We start from the raw sequence: 22614 nt of genomic DNA, 5'->3' as shown, positions 1-22614 counted from the left end.
ATCCACCTGCCTCAGCCTCCCAAAGTCCTGGGAATACAGGCATGAGCCAATGCACCCGGCCGGTTTTAGGAGTTTCTATTGACGTATCCTCAAGCGCAGTGACTCTTTTCTCAGCTGTGTCCAGTTTATTAATGAGACCAAAGGCATTCCCCATTTCAGTTAGTGTTTGAACTCTAGCATTTCTTTCTGATTTTTTCGTAGAATTTTCATGTCTGTGTACATCACCATCTGTTCTTGCATGCTGTCCACATTTTCCATGAGAGCCTTGGCATATCATTCATAGTTGTTTTAAATTCATGGTCTGTTAATTGTACCATCCCTGACATATCTGAATTTGGTTCTAATGCTTGCTCTGTCTCTCTAAACTGTGCTTTTTGCTTTTTAATGTGCCTTGTAATTTTTGTTGTTGCTGAACAACAAAATGATGTACTACTAGATAAAAGGAACTCTGGTAAATAGGCTTTTAGTGATGTGGCATTAAAGTGGGGGACGAGGAGTGTTCTATAGCTTTATGGTTGGGTCTCAGTTGAGGAGTGTTCTATAGCTTTATGGTTGGGTCTCAGTCTTTTTTTTTTTTTTTTTTTCTGAGATGGAGTCTTGTTCTGGAGTGCAGTGGTGCAATCTCAGCTCACTGCAACCTCCACCTCCCAGGCTCAAGTGATTCTCCTGCCTCAGCCTCCCGAGTATCTGGGACTACAGGCATGTGCAACCATGTCTGGCTAATTTTTGTATTTTTAGTGGAGACAGGGTTTTGCCATTTTGGCCAGGCTGGTCTTGAACTCCTGATCTCAGGTGATCCGCCTGCCTCGGCCTCCCAAATTGCTGGGATTACAGTTGTGAGCCACCGGGACCACCCAGGTGTCAGCCTTTTAGTGAGCCTGTGCCCTTGGGCTATGAACTTTACCACTGGTTTTCAGTTTCTTCCCACTCTTAGGTGGGACAGGAGGGCTAGAGGGGGCTGGAGTTGGGTATTTCTCTTCCCCCAGGTCATTTAGCCTCTGGTAAAGTAGTTTTTCTTGAGGACAGGCCGGGTGAAAAGCAGAATGTTCTGGTGTGTTTCAAAATGGCTACATTTCCCCTCCCCCTACTGTAATTAGGAGGGGATTATTCTGGGATCTTCACGGAGAACCCGGCAGAGCTGGAGGTGAAATGCATTACGGTGTAGGGCCCCCTATGACTGAGGCCCCCTGGAGATTTCAACTCTCAGACTCGTCTACAGGGAACCTCCAGCAATTCTTCAGCTACTGTTCCGTCTTCCTGCCGTGGCTTTGGCGCCCATGAGTTTCTGCTCTGGTAAGTCGTGATTCTTTGTGTCTGCCTGTCTGCCTCTCATACTTGGGAGGCAGTGGTTTGCCCTGTGACCTCATTTCTCTGGATCTAAGACGAGTTGTTGGCTTTTTCAGTCTGTTCAGCTTTTTACGTGTTGTTAGGACCAAGTGACGACTTCCAGGCTCCTTCTGTGGTGGGCCAGAAACTGGAAGTCTGACCACAGGCACTTTCCCTAGTTGGGGCAAGCTCTCAGCACCAAGGGACAGACCTCAGGAGGGCCAGGGGTGGGGTGAGCAGGGCCCTGAGATGATGGGAGCATTGGGTGGACCTACCTCCCTCATGCCAGAGCTTTAACAGGTTTCGCTGGCACAGATGTGTGGGGAGGGGTACACGAGAGGGTTTTTCATATTTTTTGGCAGTTTTTACAAGTAGGCCTCCCATGCCCTTGTCTATTTCCTTCTCCATGCAACAACCCTGGAGAAGTTTGTTATGAGGGGAGGATTCTTGTCTTCCCTTTTACACTCATATCCCAAGCCCCAGCCCTGTGCCTGATGTGGAGGAGGAAATAGATGTCAGGTGAGCTATGATGCCAATGCTGGAATATATAACCAAAAAATATTTTGAAAAACTAGAAACAAGAACACGCAGGATCCTAGAATAAGAAAGCATAGCTTGGGCACGGTGGCTCATGCTTGTAATTTCAACACTTTGGGAGGTTGAAGTGGGTGGGTCGTTTGAGCCCAGGAGTTCAAGACCAACCTGGGCAACATGGCAAAACCTCGTCTTTACAAAAACTACAAAAATTGGCCAGGTGTGGTGGCACACGCCTGTAGTCCCAACTACTTGGGGGTGCTGAGGTGGGAGGATCATGTGAGCCCAGAAGGCAGAGGCTGCAGTGAGCTGTGATCATACCACTGCACTCCAACCTGGGTGACAGAGACCCCGTCTCAAAAATAATAATAATAAAGCATTGTTGGATTCTTGCCAGAGGCTGCCTGCAACACACTTGTAACTGCAAATTTTAACATGTAGTGAAATCTCATTGTTTTAACTTGCAGTTCTCTAATACTGAATGATACCATTATCATTCACTATATAATACCGAGTGATGCCATTATCATTCATTATATAATACCGAGTGATGCCATTATCATTCATTATATAATACCGAGTGATGCCATTATCATTCATTATATAATACCGAGTGATGCCATTATCATTCATTATATAATACCGAGTGATGCCATTATCATTCATTATATAATACCGAGTGATGCCATTGTCATTCATTATATAATACCGAGTGATGCCATTATCATTCATTATATAATACCGAGTGATGCCATTGTCATTCATTATATAATACCGAGTGATGCCATTGTCATTCATTATATAATACCGAGTGATGCCATTATCATTCATTATATAATACCGAGTGATGCCATTATCATTCATTATATAATACCGAGTGATGCCATTATCATTCATTATATAATACCGAGTGATGCCATTATCATTCATTATATAATACCGAGTGATGCCATTATCATTCATTATATAATACCGAGTGATGCCATTATCATTCATTATATAATACCGAGTGATGCCATTATCATTCATTATATAATACCGAGTGATGCCATTATCATTCATTATATAATACCGAGTGATGCCATTATCATTCATTATATAATACCGAGTGATGCCATTATCATTCATTATATAATACCGAGTGATGCCATTATCATTCATTATATAATACCGAGTGATGCCATTATCATTCATTATATAATACCGAGGCCATTATCATTCATTATATAATACCGAGTGAGGCCATTATCATTCATTATATAATACCGAGTGAGGCCATTATCATTCATTATATAATACTGAATGACACAAGTTGGGTCTATTGCTTGTTGCGGTGAGGAAGAACTCGCCCCACAGGAACTGTGGGTCATGTCAGTAAGAGAGCGTTAGAGGAGACTCAGCATGGGGTTAGCACTCTTGTTAGTGATCTTGGGGAGCATTGAAGGACGCAGAGCTTTGCTTAGGTTACCCGCTCCTGAGAAGCAGGGCTGATTCTACAATGGGTGTGGCAAGAAGTCCTGTCCAGCAGGGGCAGACCAGAGCCACTCACATTAGCCAGGGGAGGGATTTGCGGTATTAATATTCTTGTGGCTAGCACAGTGACCTTGTTTCTGTCGGTGCTCAGAAAAGATTACAGATTATCTTGTTTTTTCCTCATGTCATCACAATTACAGAGTGGTGTTGTCTGGTGTTTGGTGCACTCCTGTGGAGCGTTTTATGTTCCTAGTGGAAAGCCTGGCTGAGAGCTCCAGGCCAGGTTTGAATTGTCAGGGGTGCTTTTCTCTTTTCCAGTATTTTTCAGCATGATGAATAATAAAATAATGTGCTTACTATTTAGAGAAGAAGCAGCCCTCTTCATTTTTATTTTTCAGAGACAAAGTCTCACTATATTGCCCACACGGTTCTCAAACTCCTGGCTGTAAGCGATTCTCCTGCCTCAGCCTCCCAAGTAGCTGGGACTCCGGGGGATTTCTAGTGGGCTACCAAGCCCAGATTTTTTTTTTTTTTAATGTGTTGTAGAGATAGGGATGGGGTGGGGGCCTCTCCTTACGTTGCCCAGGCTAGTCTTGAACCCCTGGCCTCCAGCAATCTTTCTGCCTTGGCCTCCCAAAGTGCTGAGATTTCAAGTGTGAGCCAATGCACCCAGCCAGAAACAGACCTCTTATAAAAAATAAAGAATTTGTAGTAAGCAAGTAAGCTGAGGCCTATGTTCACCTTCAGTTGATAGGTGAAGATCATTCTAAGTGAATGATCTAAAAGGTCATTTCTAAATTAACGAAGAAATCACAAAGATTGGTACTTGAACATAATATCTGTTTATCAAAATACCAATGCGTAAAATGGAGAGAAAAGCCCAGTCATCACACATTACGTCAAGTAAGAGCTAAGGGAAGTACAAAACCACGTTCTTCTGTCTTGTGACCTCTTCCCAGCACCCGCGGCCAGTTTCCCGTCCTTGGCCTTCAGCCCTCACATCTCCTCAAGGCTTCTACTTGGTGATATCCATCCCACCCTCCTGCTGTCCCTGCTCCTGCTCTCCTTGTAATCGGCCCACCCTGCTCCAACAGCACAGACCTCATCCTGCATTCTGGGTACACGCTCCAGGGGCCGAGTTTCCCTTGCCTTTATCTTACCTTCCACTTACTGGACGCAGAGCTCCATTGTCGCTGCTGACTAGCAGGGGCAGTAGGCATCTTTCTCAGCTCTTTTTCTTGGGGCAGAAAAATCTCCAATGGAGGGGAGGGAAGAAAAGGGGAAGGGAGAGTCTGTTCCCTGGGGTTTGACACCCAACAGTTCTCTGACCTCAAGCCCATCGTCTGGCCCTGGCAGCTCCTGAGATTTTCTGATTCTTGTTCTGAAACTCCATACAGCAGATTTAACAATAGATAAGTAAATACTAGCCCTTAGCACTGATCCCCCACGACCGGCACGGGCAGGAGTCCTTGTAGCTCAAAGAGCAGCAGCTGGCGGGGGCGCTGAGTAAGGCCGTTTTGGAGTGGAAGACTGGATTGGGAAGTCAGGGAGCCTCGTGTTGCATTGCAGCTGGAAAACAGGTGCAAATGGAGAACTGAGTGGGCTGAAAGAAGCAATAATCTGCTCCAGAAAAGTGATGGGAGGATCAGGTGCCACTCACTGAGTCTTCACTGGGAGGCACACAATATCCTCACTCGCACATAATGGCAGAGACCGTGGCTCCACGTCCGGACCTCTGTCGAGCAGGGCTGCCCTTTGGCCTTGTTCTTTCTTCCCTGTCTACACTCCCGCACCTCCCCCCGCTGCCCCCAGCTCCCCAGAACTGTGAGGAAATGTGCAGTGGTGATGTCTCTCAGCCCCTCTCTTCTCCCTGCAGCTTCTAACAGAGTCCACCTGAGTCAGACTCACCCAGGCCCTGTTACACTTGCGGGTTCCAGGACTCCACCGCAGACCGCCTGAGTAAGTATCTGGGGTGCAGCCTGGGATCTGTGTTTATGACAAGATCTCACGTGATATCTAAGTGTGAAGACCAGGCTTGAGTGCCGCCTGCTGCTGGGGCTTCCCAAGCTGTGCCCGCCCTGGCTGTTCCCACCCGCCACCTGTCCTGGAGCCTTGCCTACTGAATTTCTTGCCGTCTTTCTGTGGCTGGAGCTCCTTGACAGCAGCTTTGTCTTGGTGCCCAGTGCCTGGAACTCAGTGGGCCCTGAGTTAATGTTTGCCTTTCCTGCCTGTGTGGGGGAGGTGGGGGAGTGAGCTGGTGGGGGAGAGCACAGGTAGCTGTATTTTTGTGACTGGTCAACTCACACAGTGGCTCAGCGCCCTGCTGGAGGGGGCCCATCCCGCTCCACAGTCTGGAGGAGATGCCGAGCCTGCAAATAAAACATGTCAGTGACAGCCCTTGGGGCGGGACAGGGCCCCATTTGAAAGCAGAAACAGAATCCCCGGTGAAAGTGGTTTAAATTGGAGAAGAACGTGCTGGGATTCAGTATAGAGTTCCACGTGGCTGTAAAACCAGCTGAACATCCTCAGGGTGGCAAGAAGGCAGTAGAATGGCGCCCAGAGTAGGATTTGAGTACACGTTCCACTTGAGCCAAGGGACAGGGCTTTTGCTGTGCTCAAACAGAATTCTCCAACTCCCCAGTGTAAATCTGGGCAGCACTGACCAGCACGCATCCTGAATGGTTTTGGGATGAGGTGATGGCCATTCTGCTTTATTCTACAGAGGCTTAAGGTGTCAGGGATCCCACAAGCTCTAAGGGTGCATCAAAGTGGATTTAGCCTGAGGTGGGCTGGGAGACCAGGTGGGAGCTAGTGCTGCAATCCAGGTGCAAATGATGGTGTCTTGGACCCGGTGATAAGAAGTGGCCTCCTGAACTCATTTGGAAGGTAAAGCTGGCAGAATTTGCTGACAGTCTAGATTGGGGTGTGACAAAGGCATTAAGGGTGATACCAGGGCCGTGTGTGTCCTGAGCAATGGGAAGAATGACATGAGTTACCGTTACCCACAAGGGTGAGGAGCAGGCGGGCTGGGGGAGGGAGCAGCAGGGGCCTCTTGTGTGCGGGCTAGGCTTGCAACGCCGCTTAGACATACTAGTTTCTCTTGCCACCCTCTCCAAGCCACTACCCCCTGTTGCCAAGCCTGAGAAATGACCTAACCCATCTCCCCACGCTCAATTTTTTACATCCAGCCCGTCCATGTTCTAACTTCTGTATTCTGAAAGAGTGCTCAAAAGTCAAAGTCTGATTTGAACTGCGGGTGTGGCCAGTCTTCCATGGTCTCCTGTTGCCCTTGAGGGAATGCCTGGCTTCCTTCGTGTGGTTCACAGACCTTAGTCCAGCCTTGCTGTGACTTCAGCTTCTTTCTGCATTTCCTGCCTCCCCGGCACTGATTGCATTTCCCTGTCCCTGGCGCTTTCTCCACATTGAGCTAACTCCTCGTTCTTCAGGCCTCTCGTCCTCCCAGGACCCTCTCTGTCCCCACTCGGTCCCCCGCTCAGGTAGGGATCCTGTCGCGTTGTGCACCCTTCACCCCCCCAGTTCCGAGCCCGCAGGCTCCTGCTATTTCAGCAGTTGGTGTCTTGTCTGTGTTCACACTGGATCCTTGGCCCCCAGGCACAGGGCCTGGTGCTTTCTAGGCTTTGGGAACACAAGTTAAGTCCTGAAACAGATGGATTTGCCAAGTACCTGCTGCTAGGTGAAGCCTCTTCTCTGAAGGTGGGATCCAAGTGGCCCACCGGGCCCTCTGCTGTGTCTGAGGTCTGGTGAGCCCAGCGGCACTCTGTGTCCACCTTGCCAGATTCTTCAGAGCTGTTTGAGCTTCCACATGGCTCCCTGCAGTCCTCCCCCTTTGCAGTCAGAAGCACTGCCATGTTTCTCTCCGAATTCTGTGGTGACTCCCTCTTCCCATAATTCTGGAACGATTTATGAGTGGTTGTGAGTATGGGGCCATGGGATCCTAGCCCTCCTTCCTCTAAGCTTTTGGAAAGCTGCTTTCCCCAAATGTGGCTACCATTTGTCTTATTAATAGACTTTATTTTCTAGATCACTTTTGGGTTTACAGAAAATTGAGCTGACAGTACAGAAAGTTCCTATTTACCCTTTTTTTCCCCAACTCCCAGTTTTCCATTATTAACATCTTGAATTAGTATGGTACTTTTGTTACAACTGATGAACCTGCGTTGATACGCTAGTATTAACTAAACAAGTATTAACTAAACTCCGTGGTTTACATTAGGGTTTATTCTTTTGTTACAAAGTCTTTTGCTAAGTGCAAAATGCCATGTATCCACCATTATAGTATCATACAGAATAGTTTCAATGCTCAGACCATCTCTTGCACTCTACCTATTATCCATGCATTTTCCTTGAACCGGGGCAACCGCGGATCTTTTTACTATTTCTATAATTTTGCGTTTTCCAGTATTTCGTATAATTGAAACTATACAGTATGCAGTTTTTAGACTGGCTTCTTTCCCTTAGTAACATGCATTTATGGTTCCTCCGTGTCTTTTCATAGCTTGAGAGATCATTTTATTGCTGAATAATATTCCGTTATGAGGACAGAGCACAATGTGTTGATTCACCTTTTGAAGGGTATCTTGGTTACCTCCAGTTTTTGGCAATTATGAATAAAGCTACTATAAACATTCATGTTCGGATGCTTATGTGGGCAAATGTTTCAACTCATTTGAGTAAACACCTAGGAGCATAATTCCTGGATCATATGGTAAGGTTATGTTTAGCTGTGTAAAAAGCTGTCAGACTGTCTTTTCAGGTGACTATCGCTTGCCCCGTGCATGTCAGCATTTGGTGTTTGTCATTGTTTTAGATTTTAGCCATTTTAACATGTAGTGAAATCTCATTGTTTTAATTTGCAATTCTCTAATAATGAATGATATCAAGCATCTTCTCATATGTTTATTTGCCATCTGTACATTTTCTTTGGTGAGACGTCTCTTCAGATCTTTTGATCATTATTTTTATTCTTTGAGACAGAGTCTTGCTCTGTTGCCTAGGCTGGAGAGCAGTGGTGTAATCATAGCTCACTGTAGCCTCCAATTCCTGGGCTCAAGCGATCCTCCCTACTCAGCCTCCTGAGTATCTGGGACCACAAGCATATGCCACCATGCCCAGCTAATTTTTTATTTTTTTGTAGACCTGGGGTCTTGCTGTGTTGTGCAGGCCAGTCTCAAACTCCTGGCTTCAAGCAATCCTCCCGCCTCAGCCTCCCAAAGTGCTGGGATTACAGGTGTGAGCCACCACACCAGCCTGCATATTTTTTAATTGAATTGTTTTCTTATTGTTCAGTTTTTTTTGTTTTGTTTTGTTTTATTTTATGAGACAGAATCTTGCTCTTTCACCCAGCTTAAAGTACAGTGGCATGATCATGGCTTGCTGCAGCTTGCAACTCCCGGGCTCAAGTGTTCCTCCTGCCTCAGCCTCCTGAGTAGCTAGGACTATAGGCAAGTGTCACCACACACAGCACATTTTAAAAAAAAATTTTCTCCCTATGTTTCTCAGGCTGATCTGGAACTCCTGGGCTCAAGCGAACCTTCCAACTCAGCCTCCCTAAGTGCTGGTATTGCTGGTTAATACAAGTGCCTCGTTAGATATGTATTCAGCAAATATTCTCTCCCGGTCTGTGCCTTGTCATTCCATTTCCCTAACAATGTCTTTGCAGAGCAGAAGTTTTTAAGTTCAATGAAGTCCAACATACCCGTTTTTCTTCATAGATCATGGATCATGCTTTGAAAAACTTCCCCAGATTTTCCCCGGGTTCTCTTGTAAAAGTTTTGTAGTTTTGCATGTTAAATTTAGGTCTATAATCCATTTTGAGTTCATTTTTGTGAGAGGTGTAAGATCAGTGTCTGGATTCATGTTTTTTTCCTTTTTTTTTTGGCACATGCATGCCTAAATATTCCAGCATCATTTCTTGAAAAGACCATACATTATCTGTTGAATTGCTTTTAATTCCTGTCAAAATATCAGTTAAGTATATTTGTGTGGATCTGTTTGTTCTCTATTCTTCTTCATTGATCTAGCTGTCTATTCCTTTGTCAACACTATACTTTCTTGATTATTGTAGCTTTATAGTAAGCCTTTAGGTAGTATTAGTCTTCCAACTTATTTCTTCTTCAATACTGTGTTGGCTCTCCTGGGTCTTTTGCCTTTTCATATAATGTTTAGAATCAGTTTGTCAGTATTTGTAAAATAACCTGCTGGGATTTTGATTGGATTACATTGAATCTGTAGATGAAATTAGGAAGGATTGGCATCTTTAAAAGATTGAGCCTTCCTATCCATGAACATGGAATATCTTTCCATTTACTTAGAACTTTTTTTGATTTCATTAGATTTCCTTATATGGACCTTGTACCCATTTTTTTTAATTTATTACTAAGTACTTTTTAAGTGCTAATGTTAAGTGTTATTCTATTTTTAATTTTTAAATCCCAATTGTTTATTGCTGGCATATAGGAAAGCAATTGACTTTTATTAACTTTGTGTCCTGTATTTTAAAACTTATGATCTTTAAAATGGAGAGCAACCCTTCAATGATTAGGAGAGACACAAAATAGAAATAAAGATTTTATTACTTATAGGTTCTGGTAGTATATGACATGCTTGGAGGCCCCCCACACAGAGGTTAGTTTAGGGAGTACAGGCAGGGAGAAAGAATGCAGAAATTAGAAGTGTATGTTGGAGAATACACTGTGGGTGGCTTTAAGTTCAAGGGCAAATACCTGAATGGTCCATTTAAAGGAAGCGGTGGGAAAGTGGGGAGCCCAGTCAACCAGGCAGAAGAGGTTCCTCCAAGGTTTTTATCCTTGGCCACTGGCTTGGGCCATTAGGGTGTGGTGTTCTAATATGTAGGCAGCAACGTCTGCTGTGTCAATACCATTGAAATTGACCCTGTAATGTCTAGGCATTAGACCTTGTGCCTTATCATGGGTGCTATTTGAGTAGCAGAGACACTAAAGGCTGCTGGAGAAACCTGAGTCAGGCATCTGATGAGCATAATTAAACAAGCAGTCCGAAGGTACCCACTATGACTTGAAATCTCACGTGCAGCCATCCATCCCACTACACAGAGTATGCAGGGCTAGTGGAGTGGGCTGTATGTAGCTGTGCCATGCGGAGGTGGGCACCGGGAGGCAGTTGTGCACAGCAGATATCTGGACTGACCACCTTGAGGAACTGGGAGGAGATGTAGAACCTGAAAACTGTGTCAAGGGTGACTGAGCTCTCCTTCCGGCATAGGAAAGTTAAACTTCCCTGAAAAATGGGTGCTGAGGCAACATAAAATGATGATAATTCACTACATAGTAATCTTGCTGTAATCTGGCTGGTGCAGTGGCTGATGCCTGTAATCCCAGCACTTTGGGAGGCCGAGGCAGGCAGATCACCTGAAGTCAGGAATTCACGACCAGCCTTGCCAACATGGTAAAACCTGGTCCCTGCTAAAATTACAAAAATTAGCTGGGCGTGGTGGATCATGCCTGTAATCCCAGCTACTCTGGAGGCTGAGGCAGGAGAATCGCTTGAACCCAGGAGGCAGAGGTTGCAGTGAGCCAAGATCAAGCCACTGCACTCCAGCCTGGGCAATAGAGTGAGACTCCATCTCAAAAAAAAAAAAAAAAAGAAAGAAAAGAAAAGAAAAGAAAAAATCTTGCTATAATCATCTACTAGTTCAGGAGTTTTTGGTCAATACTTTGGTGTTTTCTACATAGACAATCATGTCATCTGTGAAGAAAGACAGTTTCTTTTTTTCCCCTGATCTGTATAGCTTTAATTTCCTTTTTAAAATCTTCTTGCATTAGTTAGGACTTCAGTACAATGTTGAATAAGAATGATAGTAGGGGACATCCTTGCTCCTGATCTTAAGGAGAAAACACCTAGTTTCTCACTAACCATTAAGTATGATGTTAGCTAGTTTTTTTTCTGTGGATGTGTCTGTGTCTGTGTGTGTGTGTGTGTGTGTGTGTGTGTGTCTTTCTTTTTAGAGATGGAATCTCTCTATGTTGCCCAGGCTGATCTCAAACTCCTGGCCTCAAGCAATCCTTCTGCCTTGGCCTCCCAAAGTGCTGGGATTATAGGCATGAATCAGCATGCTCTGCCTATAGATGTTCTTTATCAATTTGAGGAATTCCCCTCTATCCTAGTTTACTGAGAGTTTGTATCATAACTAGGTGTTGAATTTTGTCAAATGCTTTTCTGCATCTATTTATGTGATCATATGATTTTTCTTGCTTAGCCTGGTGATGGCATGAATTACATAGTTTTTTGTTTGTTTGTTTGGAGACAGGGTCTCACTCTGTCGTCCAGGCTGGAATGCAGTGGCACGATCAGGACTCACTGCAGCCTCGGCCTCCTGGGCTCAAGACATCCTCCTGCCTCAGCCCCCTGAGTAGCTGGGACTACAGGGATATGCCACTATGCCTGGCTAATTTTTTGTATTTTTTAGTAGAGACAGGGTTTCGCCATGTTGGCCAGGCTGGTCTCGAACTCCCAAACTCAAGTGATCTGGCTGCCTCAGCCTCCCAAAGTGCTGAGATTATAGGTGTGAACCATCTTGCCCGGACTTGATTTGATTTAATACATATGAGTCTTTTCATATTGTCTCTTTTCTTAGTGTGAATTTCGGTAGATTGTATCTTTTAAGGAATTAGTCTATTTCATCCAAGTTATCAAATTTGTGAGCATAGTTGTTGAACATATTTTATTATACTTTTAATGTCCCTGAGATCAGTAGTAATGTCCCATTTTTCATTTCTGATATTAGCAATTTATGTCCTTTCTCTATTTTTTGTTAGCCTCACTGTAAGTTACTAATTTTACTGGTCTTTTCAAAGAACCAGCTTTTGATTTTATTGATTTTTTTTTTTTTTGCTATTTGTCTTTGTTTTCTATTTCATTGATTTTTGCTCTAATTTTTATTATTTCTTTTTTTCTGCCTTTTCCAGGCTTATAGTATGCTTTTTTCTCTAGTTTTCTAAGATGGAAGCTTAGATTATTGATTTTAGATCTTTGTTCCTTTCTGATATAGGCATTTAATGCTATAAATTTTCCTTGTAGCACTGCTTTCACTACGTCCTATACATTTTAGTAAGTTCTGTTTTCATATTTCATTCAGGTGAAAACATTTTTAATTTATCCTGAGACTTTGACCTATGTATTATTTAGAAGTGTCTTATTTAATCTCCAAATATTTGAGAAACTTCCAGCTATCTGTTACTGATTTCTAGATTTTATCCATTGTGGTGCAAGAGCATACTTTGTATGATATTTTTCTTTTAAATTTTTTGAGGTGTTTTTTATGGCCTAGAATGTGATTTATTTTCTGAATATTCTATGTAAACTTGAAAAGAATGTGTATTCTGCTGTCAGTGGATGAATATTCTGTAATTGTCAAGTTCAGTTATTTGATGGTTGAGTTCAACTATGGTTGAGTTGTTTGACATATTACATTCTGCCTCATGTATTTGGACAATCTCTTCATAGGGGAACACATTAAGAATTGTTGTGTTTTAATGGAAATTGACCTCTTTGTAATGTCATGCTTCTATATATCCCTGATAATTTTTGTTCTGAAGTCTGCCTTGTTTGAAATTAATATGGCTATTCCAGGATTTTCTTGATTTGTGTTAGCGTTATATATTTTCATCCATCCCTTTATTCTTTATCTGCGTCTTTATATTTAAAATGAATTTCTTGTAGACAACATGTAGTTGAGTCTCATTATCTACTCCGTGAGTCTCTGCCTTTTAACTGGTGTATTTAAACCATTTATATTTAAAGTGGTGATTGGTGTAGTTGGATTAATATCTACCACATTTGTAACTTTTTTATTCATTCACTTGTTCTTCACTTCTTTTTTTTTTTTTTTTCTTTTTTTTCTTTTTTATTGATCATTCTTGGGTGTTTCTCGCAGAGGGGGATTTGGCAGGGTCACAGGACAATAGTGGAGGGAAGGTCAGCAGATAAACAAGTGAACAGAGTTCTCTGGTTTTCCTAGGCAGAGGACCCTGCGGCCTTCCGCAGTGTTTGTGTCCCTGGGTACTTGAGATTAGGGAGTGGTGATGACTCTTAACCAACATGCTGCCTTCAAGCATCTGTTTAACAAAGCACATCTTGCACCGCCCTTAATCCATTCAACCCTGAGTGGATACAGCACATGTTTCAGAGAGCACAGGGTTGGGGGTAAGGTCACAGATCAACAGGATCCCAAGGCAGAAGAATTTTTCTTAGTACAGAACAAAATGAAAAGTCTCCCATGTCTACCTCTTTCTACACAGACACGGCAACCATCCGATTTTTCAATCTTTTCTCCACCTTTCCCCCCTTTCTATTCCACAAAACCGCCATTGTCTTCATGGCCCGTTCTCAATGAGCTGCTGAGTACACCTCCCAGATGGGGTGGTGGCCGGGCAGAGGAGCTCCTCACCTCCCAGTAGGGGCGGCCGGGCAGAAGCGCCCCTCACCTCCCGGACGGGGCGGCTGGCCGGGCGGGGGGCTGACCCCCCACCTCCCTCCCGGACAGGGCGGCTGGCTGGGCAGAGGGGCTCCTCACTTCCCAGTAGGGGCGGCCGGGCAGAGGCGCCCCTCACTTCCCGGACAGGGCAGCTGGCCGGGCAGGGGGCTGATCCCCCCACCTCCCTCCCGGACGGGGCGGCTGGCCGGGCGGGGGGCTGACCCCCCCACCTCCCTCCCGGACGGGGCGGCTGGCCGGGCGGGGGGCTGACCCCCCCACCTCCCTCCCGGACGGGGCGGCTGGCCGGGCGGGGGGCTGACCCCCCCACCTCCCTCCCGGACGGGGCGGCTGGCCGGGCGGGGGGCTGACCCCCTACCTCCCTCCCAGACAGAGCGGCTGGCCGGGCAGAGGGGCTCCTCACTTCCCAGTAGGGGCGGCCGGGCAGAGGCGCCCCCCATCTCCTGGACAGGGCGGCTGGCCGGGCGGGGGGCTGATCCCCCCACCTCCTCCCGGACGGGGCGGCTGGCCAGGTGGGGGGCTGATCCCCCCACCTCCCTCCCGGATGGGGCGGCTGGCCGGGCGGGGGGCTGACCCCCCCACCTCCCTCCCGGATGGGGCGGCTGGCCGGGCGGGGGGCTGACCCCCCCACCTCCCTCCCGGATGGGGCGGCTGGCCGGGCGGGGGGCTGACCCCCCCACCTCCCTCCCGGACGGGGCGGCTGGCCGGGCAGAGGGGCTCCTCACTTCCCAGTAGGGGCGGCCGGGCAGAGGCACCCCTCGCCTCCCGGACGGGGCAGCTGGCCAGGCGGGGGGCTGACCCCCCCACCTCCCTCCCGGATGAGGCGGCTGGCCGGGCAGAGGGGCTCCTCACTTCCCGGTAGGGGCGGCCGGGCAGAGGCGCCCCTCACCTCCCTGACGGGGCGGCTGGCCGGGCGGGGGGCTGACCCCCCCACCTCCCTCCCGGACAAGGAGGGAGGACGCTCCTCACTTCTCAGACGGGGTGGCTGCCGGGCGGAGGGGCTCCTCACTTCTCAGACGGGGCGGTTGCCAGGCAGAGGGTCTCCTCACTTCTCAGACAGGGCGGCCGGGCAGAGACACTCCTCACATCCCGGACGGGGCGGCAGGGCAGAGGTGCTCCCCACATCTTAGACGATGGGCGGCCGGGCAGAGACGCTCCTCACTTCCCAGATGTGATGGCGGCCGGGAAGAGGCGCTCCTCACTTCCTAGATGGGATGGCGGCTGGGCAGAGACGCTCCTCACTTTCCAGACTGGGCAGCCAGGCAGAGGGGCTCCTCACATCCCAGACGATGGGCGGTCAGGCGGAGACGCTCCTCACTTCCCAGACGGGGTGGCTGCCAGGCAGAGGCTGCAATCTCGGCACTTAGGGAGGCCAAGGCAGGCGGCTGGGAGGTGGTTGTAGCGAGCCGAGATCACGCCACTGCACTCCAGCCTGGGCGCCATTGAGCACTGAGTTAACGAGACTCCGTCTGCAATCCCGGCACCTCGGGAGGCCGAGGCTGGCGGATCACTCGCGGTTAGGAGCTGGAGACCAGCCCAGCCGACACATCGAAACCCCGTCTCCACCAAAAAAATACGAAAACCAGTCAGGCGTGGCGGCGCGGGCCTGCAATCGCAGGCACTCGGCAGGCTGAGGCAGGAGAATCGGGCAGGGAGGTTGCAGTGAGCTGAGATGGCAGCAGTACCGTCCAGCTTCGGCTCGGCATCAGAGGGAGACCGTGGAAAGAGAGGGAGAGGGAGACCATGGGGGGAGAGAGAGGGAGAGGGAGACCGTGGAAAGAGGGGAGAGGGGAGAGGGGGGAGGGGAGAGGGGAGGGGTTCACTTCTTTTTTTAAAAACCTTTCTTTCCTTCTGTCTTCCAGTTTTAACTGAGCATTTTGTATTATTTTATTTTCTCTCATCTCTTAGCATAGCAATTAAACTTCTTTTTAAAATAATTTAGGCTGGGTTTGGTGGCTCATGCCTAGAATTCCAACACTTTGGAAGATTAAGGTAGGAGGATGGCTTGAACCCAGGAGTTCAAGACCAGCCTGGGCAATAGAGTGAGACCCTATCTCTATTTAAAAAAATTAAGGCTTCCTTAGGGTTTTCAGGATACTTTTGCAACAAACTTATGGGTAATTTTTGTTGTTTATTTTTGAAATAAGGTCTTGCTCTGTCACCTAGGCTTGAGTGCAGTGCTGCAATAATAGCTCACTGCAGCCTTGAACTCCTGGGCTCCAGCAGCCCTCTCACCTCAGCCCCTCAAGTAGCTGAGACTAAGGTATGCACCACCATGCCCAGCTAATTTTTTAAAAACAATTTTTGTACAGATGGGATCTCATTATGTTGCCCAGGATGGTCTCAAACTCCTGGGCTCATGCAGCCTTCCTGCTTTGGCCTCCCAAATTGCTGAGATTACAGGCATGAGCCACTGCACCTGGCTAGTTTATAAGTAATTTAAATCCATTCTCAAGTCCACTTCATGGGTAGTGTGGGTACTTTATAACAGAAGCATTCACATTGCTATCATTCATTTAACTTATCCATAAGCTATATTTACCCAGAACATTTTTGCTATTATTATTTTGAAGTTATTTATTAGGTCAATTAATAATAAGAAAAATTAAGGTTTTATTTTACCTTCATTTATTCTTTATCTAACACACTTCCCTTCCTTATGTAGCTCCAAGTTTCAGAAATATAACATTTTCCTTCTCTCTGAAGAACTTTAACACTTCTTACAAGACGGGTCTACTGGCAACAAATTCCCTCAGTTTTTGTTTGTCCGAGAAAGCCCTTAACTCTCCTTCATTTTCTAAAAATTTTTGTTTATTTTCTATTGTATATATTTCAAGCATACAACATGATGTTTTCATATATACAAACATAGTGAAATTATTTACTATAGTCAAGCAAATGAACCCATCCATCACTTTACATAGTTACATTTTGTATGGTAGGAGCATCTAAAATCTACTCTTAGCAAAATTTCAGTATACAATATTATTAACTGTAGTCCTCATACAGTCTGTTAGATATCTAGACTTGTTTATTTTATATAACTGCAAGTTTGCACCCTTTGACCAATGTCTCCCAATTTTCTCCCACATCTTGGCGCCTGGTAACCACTGTTCTACATTTAGATCTTTAATTCATTTTGAGTTGATTTTTGTATATGGTGAGAGATAAAGTCTAATCTCATTCTTTTGCACATGAATATACAGTTGCTTCAACATCATTTATTGAAGAGATTGTCCTTTCCCTATTGTGAGTTCTTGGCATCTTTGTTGAGAACCAATTGACTGTAAATACATAAAACTTATTTCAAGGCTCTCTAGTCAGTTCAATATGTCTGGTTTTATGTCAGTACCATGCTGTTTTAATTACTACAGCTTTGTAGTATGTTTTGAAGTCAGGTAGTGTGATGCCTCTAGCTTTGTTCTTTTTAAGATTCCTTTGGTTATTTGGGGTCTTTTGTGGTTCCCTATGAATTTTAGGATTTTTTTTTCTATTTCTGTGAAGAATGTTATTGGAATTTTATAGGAATTATATTGAATCTGTAGATTGCTTTGGGTAGTATAATAATTTTCACAATATTCTTCTAATTCATGAACATGGGATATCTTTTTATTTCTGTGGTCTTTATTTCATCAATGTTATATAGTTTATGTACAAATCTTTCACTTCCTTGGGAAAATTTATTTTTACGTATTTTGGGGGGTAGCTATTGTAAATGGCTTGATTTCCTTTTTTGACAGTTTATTGTTAATAAATAGAAATGCTGTTGATTTCTGCTGGGCGCAGTGGATCACGCCTGTAATCCCAGCACTTTGGGAGGCCAAGGCAGGTGGATCATGAGGTCAGGAGTTTGAGGCCAGCCTGACCAACGTGGTGAAACCCTGTCTGTACTGAAAATACAAAAATTTACTGGGTGGTGCACACCTGTAATCCCACCTACTTGGGAGGCTGAGGCAGGAGAATCACTTGAACCCAGAAGGTGGAGGTTGCAGTGAGCCAAGATCACACCACTGCACTCCAGCCTGGGCAACAGAGTGAGACTGTGTCTCCAAAAAAAAAAAAAAGAGAGAGAGAAATGCTGTTGATTTTTTATGTTGATTTTTGTAGCCTGCAAGTCTACTGAATTTATTTATTAGTTCTAACCATTTTTTAATGATGTCCCTAGGGTTTTCTACATATAGAATATGTCATCTACAAACAGGGATAACTTAATTCTTCCTTGCCTATTTGTTTTGTTTGTTTGTTTTTTGAGAAAAGGTCTTGCTCTGTTGCCCAGGATGGAGTACAGTGGTGTAATGTTGGCTCACTGCAACCTCTGCCTCCTGGGCTCAAGTGATCCTCCCACTTCAGCCTCCTGAGTAGCTGGGACTACAGGCATGTGCCACTATGCCCAGATAGTTTTTGAATTTTTTTGTAGAGACAGGGTTTCATCATGTTGCCTAGGCTGGTCTCAAACTCCTGGGCTCAAGCAATCTGCTCACCTTAGCTTCCCGAAGTGCTGGGATTACAGGTGTGAGCCATCGCACCGGCATTCCTTTCTGATTTGGATGCCTTTTATTTCTTGTGCTTATTAACTAGAAGTGGCAAGTGTGGATCCTTGCCTTGTACGGAATCAAATCTTTTTCTGCATCTATGGAGATGATTTGGTATTTATTTCTCTTTTATTCTGTTGATGTGATGTATCACATTGATTGATCTGCATATGTTAGACTAATCTTGCATCCCAAGAATAAATCCTACTTCCTTCTTCACTTTTGAAGAATAATTTCACTGAATATAGGTTTCTAGGGTGGCATTTTTTTTCTTTTAACACTTAAATATTTCACTACTCACTTGTTGTTTGCATAGTTTACAATAGGAATTCCGATATAATTCTTATCCTTGTTCTTCTACCAGTAGGGTGTTCCCCCCGCCAACAACCTTCCTGCACCTTTTCAGCTTCTTTCATGGTTTCCCTTTTTGTCCTTGGTTTTGATTATTATATATCTAGGTAAAGCGTTTTTGTTTTTTATTCGCTTAGTATTCTCTGATCTTCCTGGATCTGTAGTTTGGTGTCTGACACTAACTGTGGGAAATTTGTAGCCATTATTACTTCAAATCCTTCCTCTCCCCTCCCCTCCCTTCCTCTCCCCTTCCCTTCCCTTCCCTCTTTCCTCGTCCCGTCTTTCTCTATTGCCCAGATTGGAGTGCACTGGTACAAACATGGCTCACTGCAGCCTGGACCTCCTGGGCTCAACCGACCCTCCCAGCTCAGCCGTCCAAATATCTGGGACCACAGGCACGTGCCATCATGACTGGCTATTTTTTTACTTTTACTTTTTGTAGAGACAGGGTCTCAGTATGTTTCCCAGGTTGGTCTCAAACTCAAGCAATCCTCCTGCCTCAGCCTCCCAAAATGTTGGGATTACAGGCGTGAGCAACGACACCTGGCCCTGTTCTGGCTTTTTTCCCGCTGTTTTCTCGTACTTCAGTTTGGGAAGTTTCTATTGAGATATTCTCTGTAGCAAATTCTCTTTTGAGATATTCTTAAGTTCAGAGATTCTTTCCTCAGCTATACCCAGGCTACAACTAAGTCCATTAAAGGCATTCTGCATTTCTGTTATGGGGTTTTCATTTCTAGTGTTTCTTTTTAAAATTAAAAAAATATATTTTTGAAAATTAATTTTTTTTCCTTTTTTGAGATGGAGTCTTGCTCTGTTGCCCAGGCTGGAGTGTAATCATGCTATCTCGCCTCACTGCAGCCTCTGCCTTCCAGGTTCAAGTGATTACCTTGCCTCATTCTCCCGAGTAGCTGGGATTACAGGAACCCGTCACTATGCCCAGCTAATTTTCGTATTTTTAGTAGAGACGGGGTTTCACCAGGTTGGCCAGGCTGGTCTTGAACTCCTGACCCCAGGTGTTACACCCACCTCAGCCTCCCAAAGTGCTGGGATTAGAGGTGTGAACCACCACACCTGGCATTTTCTTTCTTTTTTAATAGAAACAAGGTCTCACTTTGTGGCCTAGGCTGGTCTCGAACTCCTGGACTCAAGCTTCCCAAAGTGTTGGGATTACAGGTGTGCGCCACCGCAGCCAGCCTCTTTTTATTTTATTCTTTCTCAGAGTTTCAATCTTTCTACTTACATTATCCATTGTTCTTTATATTGTCTGCTTTTTTCATTAGCATCCTTAGCACGTTGATCATACTTATTTTAAGTTCCTGTTCTGATAATTCCAAAATTATTGCCATATCTGAATCTGGTTCTCCTGCTTTCTTTTCCTCTTTAGATTGTTTTCTGTTACCCTTTAGCGTGCCTTGTACACTTTTGTTGAAAACCAGACATGATGTATTGGGTAATAGGAACTTAGATATATTGGTTTATAGGGAGATGGTTGGTGTTTATCTCGCTAGGAGAATTATGCTGTGTTTACTATTTGCTGTAGCTGTAGGTGTCTGAGGCTCCAATTTCCTCTAGTGTTGCATTTGCCTCCTCTGGAAAGCCCTTCTGAAATAGTCTGAGCCTTGCAGTTCTCTACTGTGATCCCCCGTTGCTGTACAGGGGTCCTGCTGCCGTGGAGGTGGGAGGTGGGGAGGGGAGTATTCCCCCATCTTGTGATTAGGTCTCAGTGGTTCTGTGGTCTCTGCTCTTGCTGTATGACCTCCGCAAGTGCTGCTCAGCTCCCCTCCTACTTAGATGTGGCAGGGTGGCTATAGGGGCTGGCGTTGGGTCATCGACCCTCCCTGGGTCAAGTCAGGCTTTCGTCTAGACTCCCACGTGTGCCAGCCTTTGTTGCAGGGAACTGGAGGAGAACAGAATGCTCTGCTGCATTTCCAAATGGTTGCTTTTCCTCTGCCCTGGCTGGAGGCATGAGATTTCCCTCCAATCCTCACAGCGGGGACCTGCTGGGGCTCCTGGAGATAAAACTCAAGAAAGTGTGGGAGCCCTCAAGGCTGAGGTTTTTAACTCTAACTGGTCCAGCCTCTGCCTCCAGCAGCTGGTTTATTTCAGTCTAGTTGTTCCTGCTCGTTCTGGCTCCAGGGAGGCTTCTCCTCTCAGGCTTCTGCTCATGGTGAGCTGTGATGTTTTGTATCAGCCTCTCTCTCTCCAGTTTTCAGGGCAGCAGTTTGCCCTGTGATTTATGAGGAGCTATTGTATTTTACTTTGTTCAGTTGTTTTCTTGTAAGTGTGGGAGTGATGCCGCTGAGCTCTTCATATGGCAGAGCAAAAATCAGAAGTCTAGGATGCCTTTTTACTATGCTAGAGGTTCCCTCCCATGACGGTCAACAGAGAAACCTAATTATACTTCAGCATTTTCTCTGCACTGACCTTGCTTAGTTTCATGATCTCCGTCCATCCTCCTGCTTCTCCGACACACTGACAGCAACTTGTTCAGCGAGAAGGTGACAGTTAAAAGCTGTGGTCAGACGCACTAAGTCTCTGGCCCTACAATGAGCTCTCAGTTAGTAATAGATGACAGTTGGGCTCCAGCTCGTGTGGGGTTCACCCTTCCAAAACCAGCCTCGGGCCCAACAAAGACCCAGCCAATGCCAGTGCTGCCCAGCTCACCTGCTGCTTCCCAGTTCCAGGGCTCCCCCAGGGCCCCTGCTGACCAGCTCTTTTCCAAGGCTACACTCCACGGGAGGACTGAAGAACATCTCAGGGAGGCAGCCACAGCCGCCACTGCGTGGGGCCCCAGCAATGACATGGTTTTGGACCTTTGTCTACAAAATCTTCGAATTGTTACTGGGAACAGAGGTGAGAGGTCCTCAGCCTGATGTGGACTGTGGCGGCCGGTACTCGGGGGTCCGCTGGCTAGAGGAGGAGCCCCCTAAGTCTCATCAGTGTGGAGGTCCCCCTGAGCGTTGGCCCCTGATGGACTGAATTCTGGGCCTTGGAAGCAGCACAGTTCCCAGACACTGCACTGCCTGGAGCCAGGGTAGACAAAGATCCTGGGAAGGAAAAAGAAAGGAAGTGGAGTTGTTGGGAGGCCTGGCCCTGGCCTACAGATTCCAAACCAGAGGCTCCCATCCTGGAGTTAGGGCAGAAGAGCACCAGCATTATTAAACTTGAAACAATTATTTTAAATTACTTTTGAAAATACTTATTTTTTAACCGTTAATAACCAGAAGAGTTACATTTGGAACACTTTCTAGATCAGTTTTTATTTATTTAAAAATTATTTATTTATTTTTACAGAGATGGGGTCTTGCTTTGTTGCCCAGGTTGGTCTTGAACTCCTGGCCTCCAGTGATCCTCCCACCTCAGCCTCCCAAAGTGTTGGGATTATGGCATGAGCCACTGTACCCAGCTTTGTATCAGTTATTAGATGTTAGAAACTAGAGGCTTAATTCTGGAAAGCATATCTTGACAGTAGTTTAAATGTGAAGAAGTATTTTTAGAAACAAATTTTGGCTGATGTGAACACAGATTCATTGTAGTATCTGATGTTGTCACAGTCTTCAAGAGAATAAAAAACAACCATTCGCCATCCTTGATATGTGTTGAAACGCATGCTGCTGTGTGTGCAAATGAAGCCACTTTTATACTTGTATTATTTTGCACCGACTGTCTATTTTGAATTTAAATAATCATGCTTTGATTCTTCATAAGTTTTTACTTTATGGAATTGTTTGCACTGACCATAAAATATAAATAAAAGAAATAAATGTGAAATAAAAAAGTGGTCCAAAGAGGAGCTCATTTCTTTGGGAGGGGTTGGGGGTGGGAAGTAGGCTGGAGAGGGAGTCACCATGGCCCTGGGCATGGTGCTCCTGGAAAGAGGTGATTCCCTGCCCTCCATGGGGATGGAGT

The 22614-nt window shown here is 45.7% G+C and overlaps 1 long non-coding RNA gene across 1 annotated transcript; it reads left to right on the top strand.

Moving 5' to 3' along the window:
• Window positions 1–785: 785 nt before the first annotated feature.
• Window positions 786–22438, top strand: LOC104006670 (uncharacterized). The gene is made up of 3 exons (XR_680518.5): window positions 786–1293; window positions 5210–5292; window positions 21384–22438. It is a non-coding gene; the product is annotated as an uncharacterized LOC104006670 (long non-coding RNA).
• The last annotated feature ends 176 nt before the right edge of the window (window positions 22439–22614 follow it).

Source organism: Pan troglodytes, chromosome 4 (genome assembly GCF_028858775.2).
Source record: "Pan troglodytes isolate AG18354 chromosome 4, NHGRI_mPanTro3-v2.0_pri, whole genome shotgun sequence".
Lineage (NCBI taxonomy): Eukaryota > Metazoa > Chordata > Mammalia > Primates > Hominidae > Pan > Pan troglodytes.
The sequence above is the reverse complement of the archived record's forward strand: the minus strand, read 5'-3'. Positions and strand labels throughout refer to the sequence as shown.